This window comes from Salvelinus namaycush, unplaced genomic scaffold (assembly GCF_016432855.1).
Source record: "Salvelinus namaycush isolate Seneca unplaced genomic scaffold, SaNama_1.0 Scaffold1326, whole genome shotgun sequence".
Taxonomy (NCBI): domain Eukaryota; kingdom Metazoa; phylum Chordata; class Actinopteri; order Salmoniformes; family Salmonidae; genus Salvelinus; species Salvelinus namaycush.
Window position 1 is genome coordinate 1 of NW_024058038.1, and position 12,523 is coordinate 12,523.

At 41.8% G+C, this 12,523-nt stretch overlaps 8 non-coding genes and 7 pseudogenes across 8 annotated transcripts; all 15 read left to right on the forward strand.

Moving 5' to 3' along the window:
• The first annotated feature begins 499 nt into the window (after positions 1-499).
• On the forward strand, positions 500-618 carry LOC120036401. Its single transcript, XR_005474493.1, has one exon. It is a non-coding gene; the product is annotated as a 5S ribosomal RNA (ribosomal RNA).
• A 695-nt stretch (positions 619-1,313) lies between these two features.
• LOC120036407 lies at positions 1,314-1,463 on the forward strand (annotated as a pseudogene).
• Positions 1,464-2,135: 672 nt separating this feature from the next.
• On the forward strand, positions 2,136-2,254 carry LOC120036408. Its single transcript, XR_005474498.1, has one exon. It is a non-coding gene; the product is annotated as a 5S ribosomal RNA (ribosomal RNA).
• Positions 2,255-2,949: 695 nt separating this feature from the next.
• Positions 2,950-3,099, forward strand: LOC120036409 (annotated as a pseudogene).
• A 672-nt stretch (positions 3,100-3,771) lies between these two features.
• LOC120036419 lies at positions 3,772-3,890 on the forward strand. Its single transcript, XR_005474499.1, has one exon. It is a non-coding gene; the product is annotated as a 5S ribosomal RNA (ribosomal RNA).
• Positions 3,891-4,583: 693 nt separating this feature from the next.
• LOC120036410 lies at positions 4,584-4,733 on the forward strand (annotated as a pseudogene).
• A 672-nt stretch (positions 4,734-5,405) lies between these two features.
• On the forward strand, positions 5,406-5,524 carry LOC120036424. The gene has a single exon (XR_005474500.1). It is a non-coding gene; the product is annotated as a 5S ribosomal RNA (ribosomal RNA).
• Positions 5,525-6,217: 693 nt separating this feature from the next.
• On the forward strand, positions 6,218-6,367 carry LOC120036411 (annotated as a pseudogene).
• Positions 6,368-7,039: 672 nt separating this feature from the next.
• On the forward strand, positions 7,040-7,158 carry LOC120036390. The gene has a single exon (XR_005474483.1). It is a non-coding gene; the product is annotated as a 5S ribosomal RNA (ribosomal RNA).
• A 693-nt stretch (positions 7,159-7,851) lies between these two features.
• Positions 7,852-8,001, forward strand: LOC120036412 (annotated as a pseudogene).
• A 672-nt stretch (positions 8,002-8,673) lies between these two features.
• Positions 8,674-8,792, forward strand: LOC120036391. Its single transcript, XR_005474484.1, has one exon. It is a non-coding gene; the product is annotated as a 5S ribosomal RNA (ribosomal RNA).
• Positions 8,793-9,483: 691 nt separating this feature from the next.
• On the forward strand, positions 9,484-9,633 carry LOC120036413 (annotated as a pseudogene).
• Positions 9,634-10,305: 672 nt separating this feature from the next.
• Positions 10,306-10,424, forward strand: LOC120036392. Its single transcript, XR_005474485.1, has one exon. It is a non-coding gene; the product is annotated as a 5S ribosomal RNA (ribosomal RNA).
• Positions 10,425-11,115: 691 nt separating this feature from the next.
• LOC120036414 lies at positions 11,116-11,265 on the forward strand (annotated as a pseudogene).
• Positions 11,266-11,937: 672 nt separating this feature from the next.
• On the forward strand, positions 11,938-12,056 carry LOC120036393. Its single transcript, XR_005474486.1, has one exon. It is a non-coding gene; the product is annotated as a 5S ribosomal RNA (ribosomal RNA).
• Positions 12,057-12,523: the final 467 nt, after the last annotated feature.

The following is a 12,523-nucleotide window of genomic DNA, read 5'->3' on the forward strand; positions in this document are numbered from 1 at the left end:
CGAAACATTATGTTGCGAAATGCAGCATTGTATTTATGCCACGCTGGTACTTCAATCAGGAGATAGTTGAGAAGCCACTCTAACCCCCCCCCGGTCATGATGTGTCATGCGCTCCAATATGAAATTGTCCATACATGCGTTCCTCCTTAGCACAGAACAATGCAATAGGTTTTCAACATCCAGAGCTTTTGTGTATTTATTGTGGCTAGTAGGATAGCTGCATGGGAACTGTTGCTGATGATGTATTTGTCAGAAGTCATTGTATTTGTCCGTTTTTTCCCACAAGGCTGAAATATGTGCCCTCGCTTTGAAATGTTAGCAAGGTTTGTTTGTATTTCATCCAACTATCTGTGCTAAAAAGTGATGGCTACAGTATATGTAATTTCTTCCACTTTTTGAGTGAGCCAAAGTTCAAGCTGCTTATCTAATTGGTGAGAATGCAATGTCTGTTTATCAGACTCACTTTGACTTTATATGGTGTACCAAGAGATGTGCCTTCGCTTACGGCCATACCAGCCTGAATACGCCCGATCTCGTCTGATCTCGGAAGCTAAGCAGGGTCGGGCCTGGTTAGTACTTGGATGGGAGACCGCCTGGGAATACCAGGTGCTGTAAGCCTTTTGTCCACTAGGGGGTGTGGCATTATTTCATCAGCAACACTGCCTTGTAGTAAGCATTTGATGCTGAATTGACTAAATGCAGCTTCTATGGGCTAGTCTCCCCTGCCCTTTTAATACGATCAAAGTTCCTTGTGTTGTCAGGGAGCAACTGCCTTTTATTTATAAGACAAATAAGAATATTGTTACTGAATGCAGCTTGTGTGTGCTTTGTGCTCCCTCGCCCTGTTCAAATGATCAAAGGAAATAATGCTGGTGAGGAGTGGAACTGGACTGGTGTCTGATGGCCCTGTGTTTTCCATGTTGGAATTACAACCCTTCTTTTATGGAGTAAATCAAAAGCACAAGAGAATGTGAGATGTTATCGATAATAAATCAATTGGTTTCATGCATTTGTCTGTGTGTGTGTGTGTGTGTGTCTGAATGTGATTGTATTTCGTCATATCGCAAACATTTGTGATATCAGATAGGTTAAGATATTAAAAAGTAATTGGTGATTTTTTCGACAGTGTTGCATGATGGGAATCTAGTGGTTCACTGATATAATCTAGTAAACAAAATAAACTACTTTTTCACCACTCTGTGTGCAAGTGCATTCCTAAACGGCATTTAACGCAGGTCGATGTGATACGATATTATCAGAACACAAAGTGGTTACCGTTAGCGGAAAATGTTGGCACTGGAGAGACTTTTCCTCCACTAAGCAGAAGAGATACCGTGATCAAGAAGGTGGTTCACCCAGTGTGGGGCTCAGCCATTGCACTCTGGCTGTGCTGACCCCTTGCGAATTTTCCAAATGTGGGAATCTCGATTGCATAATTTATGGTAGTGGTCGTTTGCGCTTTACTCTGATGTCTTTGTAAATAATAAACCTTTGCTTGGCGGCAGGCTTGAGGATGACTTGAGTCAACTGACTGTGCTTATGGAGATCTTTGAAGTCAGTTGTGAAAGAGACTTTGTGGACCAATCGAAAGGTGGAAACATTTGTTTGTAGCAAAACATTGTTGGCATTTTGTCGAAACATTATGTTGCGAAATGCAGCATTGTATTTATGCCACGCTGGTACTTCAATCAAGAGATAGTTGAGAAGCCAGTCTAACCCTCCCCCCGGTCATGATGTGTCATGCGCTTCCAATATGAAATTGTCCATACATGCGTTCCTCCTTAGCACAGAACAATGCAATAGGTTTTCAACATCCAGAGCTTTTGTGTATTTATTGTGGCTAGTAGGATAGCTGCATGGGAAACTGTTGCTGATGATGTATTTGTCAGAAGTCATTGTATTTGTCCGTTTTTTCCCACAAGGCTGAAATATGTGCCCTCGCTTTGAAATGTTAGCAAGGTTTGTTTGTATTTCATCCAACTATCTGTGCTAAAAAGTGATGGCTACAGTATATGTAATTTCTTCCACTTTTGGAGTGAGCCAAAGTTCAAGCTGCTTATCTAATTGGTGAGAATGCAATGTCTGTTTATCAGACTCACTTTGACTTTATATGGTGTACCAAGAGATGTGCCTTCGCTTACGGCCATACCAGCCTGAATACGCCCGATCTCGTCTGATCTCGGAAGCTAAGCAGGGTCGGGCCTGGTTAGTACTTGGATGGGAGACCGCCTGGGAATACCAGGTGCTGTAAGCCTTTTGTCCACTAGGGGGTGTGGCATTATTTCATCAGCAACACTGCCTTGTAGTAAGCATTTGATGCTGAATTGACTAAATGCAGCTTCTATGGGCTAGTCTCCCCTGCCCTTTTAATACGATCAAAGTTCCTTGTGTTGTCAGGGAGCAACTGCCTTTTATTTATAAGACAAATAAGAATATTGTTACTGAATGCAGCTTGTGTGTGCTTTGTGCTCCCTCGCCCTGTTCAAATGATCAAAGGAAATAATGCTGGTGAGGAGTGGAACTGGACTGGTGTCTGATGGCCCTGTGTTTTCCATGTTGGAATTACAACCCTTCTTTTATGGAGTAAATCAAAAGCACAAGAGAATGTGAGATGTTATCGATAATAAATCAATTGGTTTCATGCATTTGTCTGTGTGTGTGTGTGTGTGTGTCTGAATGTGATTGTATTTCGTCATATCGCAAACATTTGTGATATCAGATAGGTTAAGATATTAAAAAGTAATTGGTGATTTTTTCGACAGTGTTGCATGATGGGAATCTAGTGGTTCACTGATATAATCTAGTAAACAAAATAAACTACTTTTTCACCACTCTGTGTGCAAGTGCATTCCTAAACGGCATTTAACGCAGGTCGATGTGATACGATATTATCAGAACACAAAGTGGTTACCGTTAGCGGAAAATGTTGGCACTGGAGAGACTTTTCCTCCACTAAGCAGAAGAGATACCGTGATCAAGAAGGTGGTTCACCCAGTGTGGGGCTCAGCCATTGCACTCTGGCTGTGCTGACCCCTTGCGAATTTTCCAAATGTGGGAATCTCGATTGCATAATTTATGGTAGTGGTCGTTTGCGCTTTACTCTGATGTCTTTGTAAATAATAAACCTTTGCTTGGCGGCAGGCTTGAGGATGACTTGAGTCAACTGACTGTGCTTATGGAGATCTTTGAAGTCAGTTGTGAAAGAGACTTTGTGGACCAATCGAAAGGTGGAAACATTTGTTTGTAGCAAAACATTGTTGGCATTTTGTCGAAACATTATGTTGCGAAATGCAGCATTGTATTTATGCCACGCTGGTACTTCAATCAAGAGATAGTTGAGAAGCCAGTCTAACCCTCCCCCCGGTCATGATGTGTCATGCGCTTCCAATATGAAATTGTCCATACATGCGTTCCTCCTTAGCACAGAACAATGCAATAGGTTTTCAACATCCAGAGCTTTTGTGTATTTATTGTGGCTAGTAGGATAGCTGCATGGGAAACTGTTGCTGATGATGTATTTGTCAGAAGTCATTGTATTTGTCCGTTTTTTCCCACAAGGCTGAAATATGTGCCCTCGCTTTGAAATGTTAGCAAGGTTTGTTTGTATTTCATCCAACTATCTGTGCTAAAAAGTGATGGCTACAGTATATGTAATTTCTTCCACTTTTGGAGTGAGCCAAAGTTCAAGCTGCTTATCTAATTGGTGAGAATGCAATGTCTGTTTATCAGACTCACTTTGACTTTATATGGTGTACCAAGAGATGTGCCTTCGCTTACGGCCATACCAGCCTGAATACGCCCGATCTCGTCTGATCTCGGAAGCTAAGCAGGGTCGGGCCTGGTTAGTACTTGGATGGGAGACCGCCTGGGAATACCAGGTGCTGTAAGCCTTTTGTCCACTAGGGGGTGTGGCATTATTTCATCAGCAACACTGCCTTGTAGTAAGCATTTGATGCTGAATTGACTAAATGCAGCTTCTATGGGCTAGTCTCCCCTGCCCTTTTAATACGATCAAAGTTCCTTGTGTTGTCAGGGAGCAACTGCCTTTTATTTATAAGACAAATAAGAATATTGTTACTGAATGCAGCTTGTGTGTGCTTTGTGCTCCCTCGCCCTGTTCAAATGATCAAAGGAAATAATGCTGGTGAGGAGTGGAACTGGACTGGTGTCTGATGGCCCTGTGTTTTCCATGTTGGAATTACAACCCTTCTTTTATGGAGTAAATCAAAAGCACAAGAGAATGTGAGATGTTATCGATAATAAATCAATTGGTTTCATGCATTTGTCTGTGTGTGTGTGTGTGTGTCTGAATGTGATTGTATTTCGTCATATCGCAAACATTTGTGATATCAGATAGGTTAAGATATTAAAAAGTAATTGGTGATTTTTTCGACAGTGTTGCATGATGGGAATCTAGTGGTTCACTGATATAATCTAGTAAACAAAATAAACTACTTTTTCACCACTCTGTGTGCAAGTGCATTCCTAAACGGCATTTAACGCAGGTCGATGTGATACGATATTATCAGAACACAAAGTGGTTACCGTTAGCGGAAAATGTTGGCACTGGAGAGACTTTTCCTCCACTAAGCAGAAGAGATACCGTGATCAAGAAGGTGGTTCACCCAGTGTGGGGCTCAGCCATTGCACTCTGGCTGTGCTGACCCCTTGCGAATTTTCCAAATGTGGGAATCTCGATTGCATAATTTATGGTAGTGGTCGTTTGCGCTTTACTCTGATGTCTTTGTAAATAATAAACCTTTGCTTGGCGGCAGGCTTGAGGATGACTTGAGTCAACTGACTGTGCTTATGGAGATCTTTGAAGTCAGTTGTGAAAGAGACTTTGTGGACCAATCGAAAGGTGGAAACATTTGTTTGTAGCAAAACATTGTTGGCATTTTGTCGAAACATTATGTTGCGAAATGCAGCATTGTATTTATGCCACGCTGGTACTTCAATCAAGAGATAGTTGAGAAGCCAGTCTAACCCTCCCCCCGGTCATGATGTGTCATGCGCTTCCAATATGAAATTGTCCATACATGCGTTCCTCCTTAGCACAGAACAATGCAATAGGTTTTCAACATCCAGAGCTTTTGTGTATTTATTGTGGCTAGTAGGATAGCTGCATGGGAAACTGTTGCTGATGATGTATTTGTCAGAAGTCATTGTATTTGTCCGTTTTTTCCCACAAGGCTGAAATATGTGCCCTCGCTTTGAAATGTTAGCAAGGTTTGTTTGTATTTCATCCAACTATCTGTGCTAAAAAGTGATGGCTACAGTATATGTAATTTCTTCCACTTTTGGAGTGAGCCAAAGTTCAAGCTGCTTATCTAATTGGTGAGAATGCAATGTCTGTTTATCAGACTCACTTTGACTTTATATGGTGTACCAAGAGATGTGCCTTCGCTTACGGCCATACCAGCCTGAATACGCCCGATCTCGTCTGATCTCGGAAGCTAAGCAGGGTCGGGCCTGGTTAGTACTTGGATGGGAGACCGCCTGGGAATACCAGGTGCTGTAAGCCTTTTGTCCACTAGGGGGTGTGGCATTATTTCATCAGCAACACTGCCTTGTAGTAAGCATTTGATGCTGAATTGACTAAATGCAGCTTCTATGGGCTAGTCTCCCCTGCCCTTTTAATACGATCAAAGTTCCTTGTGTTGTCAGGGAGCAACTGCCTTTTATTTATAAGACAAATAAGAATATTGTTACTGAATGCAGCTTGTGTGTGCTTTGTGCTCCCTCGCCCTGTTCAAATGATCAAAGGAAATAATGCTGGTGAGGAGTGGAACTGGACTGGTGTCTGATGGCCCTGTGTTTTCCATGTTGGAATTACAACCCTTCTTTTATGGAGTAAATCAAAAGCACAAGAGAATGTGAGATGTTATCGATAATAAATCAATTGGTTTCATGCATTTGTCTGTGTGTGTGTGTGTGTGTCTGAATGTGATTGTATTTCGTCATATCGCAAACATTTGTGATATCAGATAGGTTAAGATATTAAAAAGTAATTGGTGATTTTTTCGACAGTGTTGCATGATGGGAATCTAGTGGTTCACTGATATAATCTAGTAAACAAAATAAACTACTTTTTCACCACTCTGTGTGCAAGTGCATTCCTAAACGGCATTTAACGCAGGTCGATGTGATACGATATTATCAGAACACAAAGTGGTTACCGTTAGCGGAAAATGTTGGCACTGGAGAGACTTTTCCTCCACTAAGCAGAAGAGATACCGTGATCAAGAAGGTGGTTCACCCAGTGTGGGGCTCAGCCATTGCACTCTGGCTGTGCTGACCCCTTGCGAATTTTCCAAATGTGGGAATCTCGATTGCATAATTTATGGTAGTGGTCGTTTGCGCTTTACTCTGATGTCTTTGTAAATAATAAACCTTTGCTTGGCGGCAGGCTTGAGGATGACTTGAGTCAACTGACTGTGCTTATGGAGATCTTTGAAGTCAGTTGTGAAAGAGACTTTGTGGACCAATCGAAAGGTGGAAACATTTGTTTGTAGCAAAACATTGTTGGCATTTTGTCGAAACATTATGTTGCGAAATGCAGCATTGTATTTATGCCACGCTGGTACTTCAATCAAGAGATAGTTGAGAAGCCAGTCTAACCCTCCCCCCGGTCATGATGTGTCATGCGCTTCCAATATGAAATTGTCCATACATGCGTTCCTCCTTAGCACAGAACAATGCAATAGGTTTTCAACATCCAGAGCTTTTGTGTATTTATTGTGGCTAGTAGGATAGCTGCATGGGAAACTGTTGCTGATGATGTATTTGTCAGAAGTCATTGTATTTGTCCGTTTTTTCCCACAAGGCTGAAATATGTGCCCTCGCTTTGAAATGTTAGCAAGGTTTGTTTGTATTTCATCCAACTATCTGTGCTAAAAAGTGATGGCTACAGTATATGTAATTTCTTCCACTTTTGGAGTGAGCCAAAGTTCAAGCTGCTTATCTAATTGGTGAGAATGCAATGTCTGTTTATCAGACTCACTTTGACTTTATATGGTGTACCAAGAGATGTGCCTTCGCTTACGGCCATACCAGCCTGAATACGCCCGATCTCGTCTGATCTCGGAAGCTAAGCAGGGTCGGGCCTGGTTAGTACTTGGATGGGAGACCGCCTGGGAATACCAGGTGCTGTAAGCCTTTTGTCCACTAGGGGGTGTGGCATTATTTCATCAGCAACACTGCCTTGTAGTAAGCATTTGATGCTGAATTGACTAAATGCAGCTTCTATGGGCTAGTCTCCCCTGCCCTTTTAATACGATCAAAGTTCCTTGTGTTGTCAGGGAGCAACTGCCTTTTATTTATAAGACAAATAAGAATATTGTTACTGAATGCAGCTTGTGTGTGCTTTGTGCTCCCTCGCCCTGTTCAAATGATCAAAGGAAATAATGCTGGTGAGGAGTGGAACTGGACTGGTGTCTGATGGCCCTGTGTTTTCCATGTTGGAATTACAACCCTTCTTTTATGGAGTAAATCAAAAGCACAAGAGAATGTGAGATGTTATCGATAATAAATCAATTGGTTTCATGCATTTGTCTGTGTGTGTGTGTGTGTGTCTGAATGTGATTGTATTTCGTCATATCGCAAACATTTGTGATATCAGATAGGTTAAGATATTAAAAAGTAATTGGTGATTTTTTCGACAGTGTTGCATGATGGGAATCTAGTGGTTCACTGATATAATCTAGTAAACAAAATAAACTACTTTTTCACCACTCTGTGTGCAAGTGCATTCCTAAACGGCATTTAACGCAGGTCGATGTGATACGATATTATCAGAACACAAAGTGGTTACCGTTAGCGGAAAATGTTGGCACTGGAGAGACTTTTCCTCCACTAAGCAGAAGAGATACCGTGATCAAGAAGGTGGTTCACCCAGTGTGGGGCTCAGCCATTGCACTCTGGCTGTGCTGACCCCTTGCGAATTTTCCAAATGTGGGAATCTCGATTGCATAATTTATGGTAGTGGTCGTTTGCGCTTTACTCTGATGTCTTTGTAAATAATAAACCTTTGCTTGGCGGCAGGCTTGAGGATGACTTGAGTCAACTGACTGTGCTTATGGAGATCTTTGAAGTCAGTTGTGAAAGAGACTTTGTGGACCAATCGAAAGGTGGAAACATTTGTTTGTAGCAAAACATTGTTGGCATTTTGTCGAAACATTATGTTGCGAAATGCAGCATTGTATTTATGCCACGCTGGTACTTCAATCAAGAGATAGTTGAGAAGCCAGTCTAACCCTCCCCCCGGTCATGATGTGTCATGCGCTTCCAATATGAAATTGTCCATACATGCGTTCCTCCTTAGCACAGAACAATGCAATAGGTTTTCAACATCCAGAGCTTTTGTGTATTTATTGTGGCTAGTAGGATAGCTGCATGGGAAACTGTTGCTGATGATGTATTTGTCAGAAGTCATTGTATTTGTCCGTTTTTTCCCACAAGGCTGAAATATGTGCCCTCGCTTTGAAATGTTAGCAAGGTTTGTTTGTATTTCATCCAACTATCTGTGCTAAAAAGTGATGGCTACAGTATATGTAATTTCTTCCACTTTTGGAGTGAGCCAAAGTTCAAGCTGCTTATCTAATTGGTGAGAATGCAATGTCTGTTTATCAGACTCACTTTGACTTTATATGGTGTACCAAGAGATGTGCCTTCGCTTACGGCCATACCAGCCTGAATACGCCCGATCTCGTCTGATCTCGGAAGCTAAGCAGGGTCGGGCCTGGTTAGTACTTGGATGGGAGACCGCCTGGGAATACCAGGTGCTGTAAGCCTTTTGTCCACTAGGGGGTGTGGCATTATTTCATCAGCAACACTGCCTTGTAGTAAGCATTTGATGCTGAATTGACTAAATGCAGCTTCTATGGGCTAGTCTCCCCTGCCCTTTTAATACGATCAAAGTTCCTTGTGTTGTCAGGGAGCAACTGCCTTTTATTTATAAGACAAATAAGAATATTGTTACTGAATGCAGCTTGTGTGTGCTTTGTGCTCCCTCGCCCTGTTCAAATGATCAAAGGAAATAATGCTGGTGAGGAGTGGAACTGGACTGGTGTCTGATGGCCCTGTGTTTTCCATGTTGGAATTACAACCCTTCTTTTATGGAGTAAATCAAAAGCACAAGAGAATGTGAGATGTTATCGATAATAAATCAATTGGTTTCATGCATTTGTCTGTGTGTGTGTGTGTGTCTGAATGTGATTGTATTTCGTCATATCGCAAACATTTGTGATATCAGATAGGTTAAGATATTAAAAAGTAATTGGTGATTTTTTCGACAGTGTTGCATGATGGGAATCTAGTGGTTCACTGATATAATCTAGTAAACAAAATAAACTACTTTTTCACCACTCTGTGTGCAAGTGCATTCCTAAACGGCATTTAACGCAGGTCGATGTGATACGATATTATCAGAACACAAAGTGGTTACCGTTAGCGGAAAATGTTGGCACTGGAGAGACTTTTCCTCCACTAAGCAGAAGAGATACCGTGATCAAGAAGGTGGTTCACCCAGTGTGGGGCTCAGCCATTGCACTCTGGCTGTGCTGACCCCTTGCGAATTTTCCAAATGTGGGAATCTCGATTGCATAATTTATGGTAGTGGTCGTTTGCGCTTTACTCTGATGTCTTTGTAAATAATAAACCTTTGCTTGGCGGCAGGCTTGAGGATGACTTGAGTCAACTGACTGTGCTTATGGAGATCTTTGAAGTCAGTTGTGAAAGAGACTTTGTGGACCAATCGAAAGGTGGAAACATTTGTTTGTAGCAAAACATTGTTGGCATTTTGTCGAAACATTATGTTGCGAAATGCAGCATTGTATTTATGCCACGCTGGTACTTCAATCAAGAGATAGTTGAGAAGCCAGTCTAACCCTCCCCCCGGTCATGATGTGTCATGCGCTTCCAATATGAAATTGTCCATACATGCGTTCCTCCTTAGCACAGAACAATGCAATAGGTTTTCAACATCCAGAGCTTTTGTGTATTTATTGTGGCTAGTAGGATAGCTGCATGGGAAACTGTTGCTGATGATGTATTTGTCAGAAGTCATTGTATTTGTCCGTTTTTTCCCACAAGGCTGAAATATGTGCCCTCGCTTTGAAATGTTAGCAAGGTTTGTTTGTATTTCATCCAACTATCTGTGCTAAAAAGTGATGGCTACAGTATATGTAATTTCTTCCACTTTTGGAGTGAGCCAAAGTTCAAGCTGCTTATCTAATTGGTGAGAATGCAATGTCTGTTTATCAGACTCACTTTGACTTTATATGGTGTACCAAGAGATGTGCCTTCGCTTACGGCCATACCAGCCTGAATACGCCCGATCTCGTCTGATCTCGGAAGCTAAGCAGGGTCGGGCCTGGTTAGTACTTGGATGGGAGACCGCCTGGGAATACCAGGTGCTGTAAGCCTTTTGTCCACTAGGGGGTGTGGCATTATTTCATCAGCAACACTGCCTTGTAGTAAGCATTTGATGCTGAATTGACTAAATGCAGCTTCTATGGGCTAGTCTCCCCTGCCCTTTTAATACGATCAAAGTTCCTTGTGTTGTCAGGGAGCAACTGCCTTTTATTTATAAGACAAATAAGAATATTGTTACTGAATGCAGCTTGTGTGTGCTTTGTGCTCCCTCGCCCTGTTCAAATGATCAAAGGAAATAATGCTGGTGAGGAGTGGAACTGGACTGGTGTCTGATGGCCCTGTGTTTTCCATGTTGGAATTACAACCCTTCTTTTATGGAGTAAATCAAAAGCACAAGAGAATGTGAGATGTTATCGATAATAAATCAATTGGTTTCATGCATTTGTCTGTGTGTGTGTGTGTGTCTGAATGTGATTGTATTTCGTCATATCGCAAACATTTGTGATATCAGATAGGTTAAGATATTAAAAAGTAATTGGTGATTTTTTCGACAGTGTTGCATGATGGGAATCTAGTGGTTCACTGATATAATCTAGTAAACAAAATAAACTACTTTTTCACCACTCTGTGTGCAAGTGCATTCCTAAACGGCATTTAACGCAGGTCGATGTGATACGATATTATCAGAACACAAAGTGGTTACCGTTAGCGGAAAATGTTGGCACTGGAGAGACTTTTCCTCCACTAAGCAGAAGAGATACCGTGATCAAGAAGGTGGTTCACCCAGTGTGGGGCTCAGCCATTGCACTCTGGCTGTGCTGACCCCTTGCGAATTTTCCAAATGTGGGAATCTCGATTGCATAATTTATGGTAGTGGTCGTTTGCGCTTTACTCTGATGTCTTTGTAAATAATAAACCTTTGCTTGGCGGCAGGCTTGAGGATGACTTGAGTCAACTGACTGTGCTTATGGAGATCTTTGAAGTCAGTTGTGAAAGAGACTTTGTGGACCAATCGAAAGGTGGAAACATTTGTTTGTAGCAAAACATTGTTGGCATTTTGTCGAAACATTATGTTGCGAAATGCAGCATTGTATTTATGCCACGCTGGTACTTCAATCAAGAGATAGTTGAGAAGCCAGTCTAACCCTCCCCCCGGTCATGATGTGTCATGCGCTTCCAATATGAAATTGTCCATACATGCGTTCCTCCTTAGCACAGAACAATGCAATAGGTTTTCAACATCCAGAGCTTTTGTGTATTTATTGTGGCTAGTAGGATAGCTGCATGGGAAACTGTTGCTGATGATGTATTTGTCAGAAGTCATTGTATTTGTCCGTTTTTTCCCACAAGGCTGAAATATGTGCCCTCGCTTTGAAATGTTAGCAAGGTTTGTTTGTATTTCATCCAACTATCTGTGCTAAAAAGTGATGGCTACAGTATATGTAATTTCTTCCACTTTTGGAGTGAGCCAAAGTTCAAGCTGCTTATCTAATTGGTGAGAATGCAATGTCTGTTTATCAGACTCACTTTGACTTTATATGGTGTACCAAGAGATGTGCCTTCGCTTACGGCCATACCAGCCTGAATACGCCCGATCTCGTCTGATCTCGGAAGCTAAGCAGGGTCGGGCCTGGTTAGTACTTGGATGGGAGACCGCCTGGGAATACCAGGTGCTGTAAGCCTTTTGTCCACTAGGGGGTGTGGCATTATTTCATCAGCAACACTGCCTTGTAGTAAGCATTTGATGCTGAATTGACTAAATGCAGCTTCTATGGGCTAGTCTCCCCTGCCCTTTTAATACGATCAAAGTTCCTTGTGTTGTCAGGGAGCAACTGCCTTTTATTTATAAGACAAATAAGAATATTGTTACTGAATGCAGCTTGTGTGTGCTTTGTGCTCCCTCGCCCTGTTCAAATGATCAAAGGAAATAATGCTGGTGAGGAGTGGAACTGGACTGGTGTCTGATGGCCCTGTGTTTTCCATGTTGGAATTACAACCCTTCTTTTATGGAGTAAATCAAAAGCACAAGAGAATGTGAGATGTTATCGATAATAAATCAATTGGTTTCATGCATTTGTCTGTGTGTGTGTGTGTGTGTCTGAATGTGATTGTATTTCGTCATATCGCAAACATTTGTGATATCAGATAG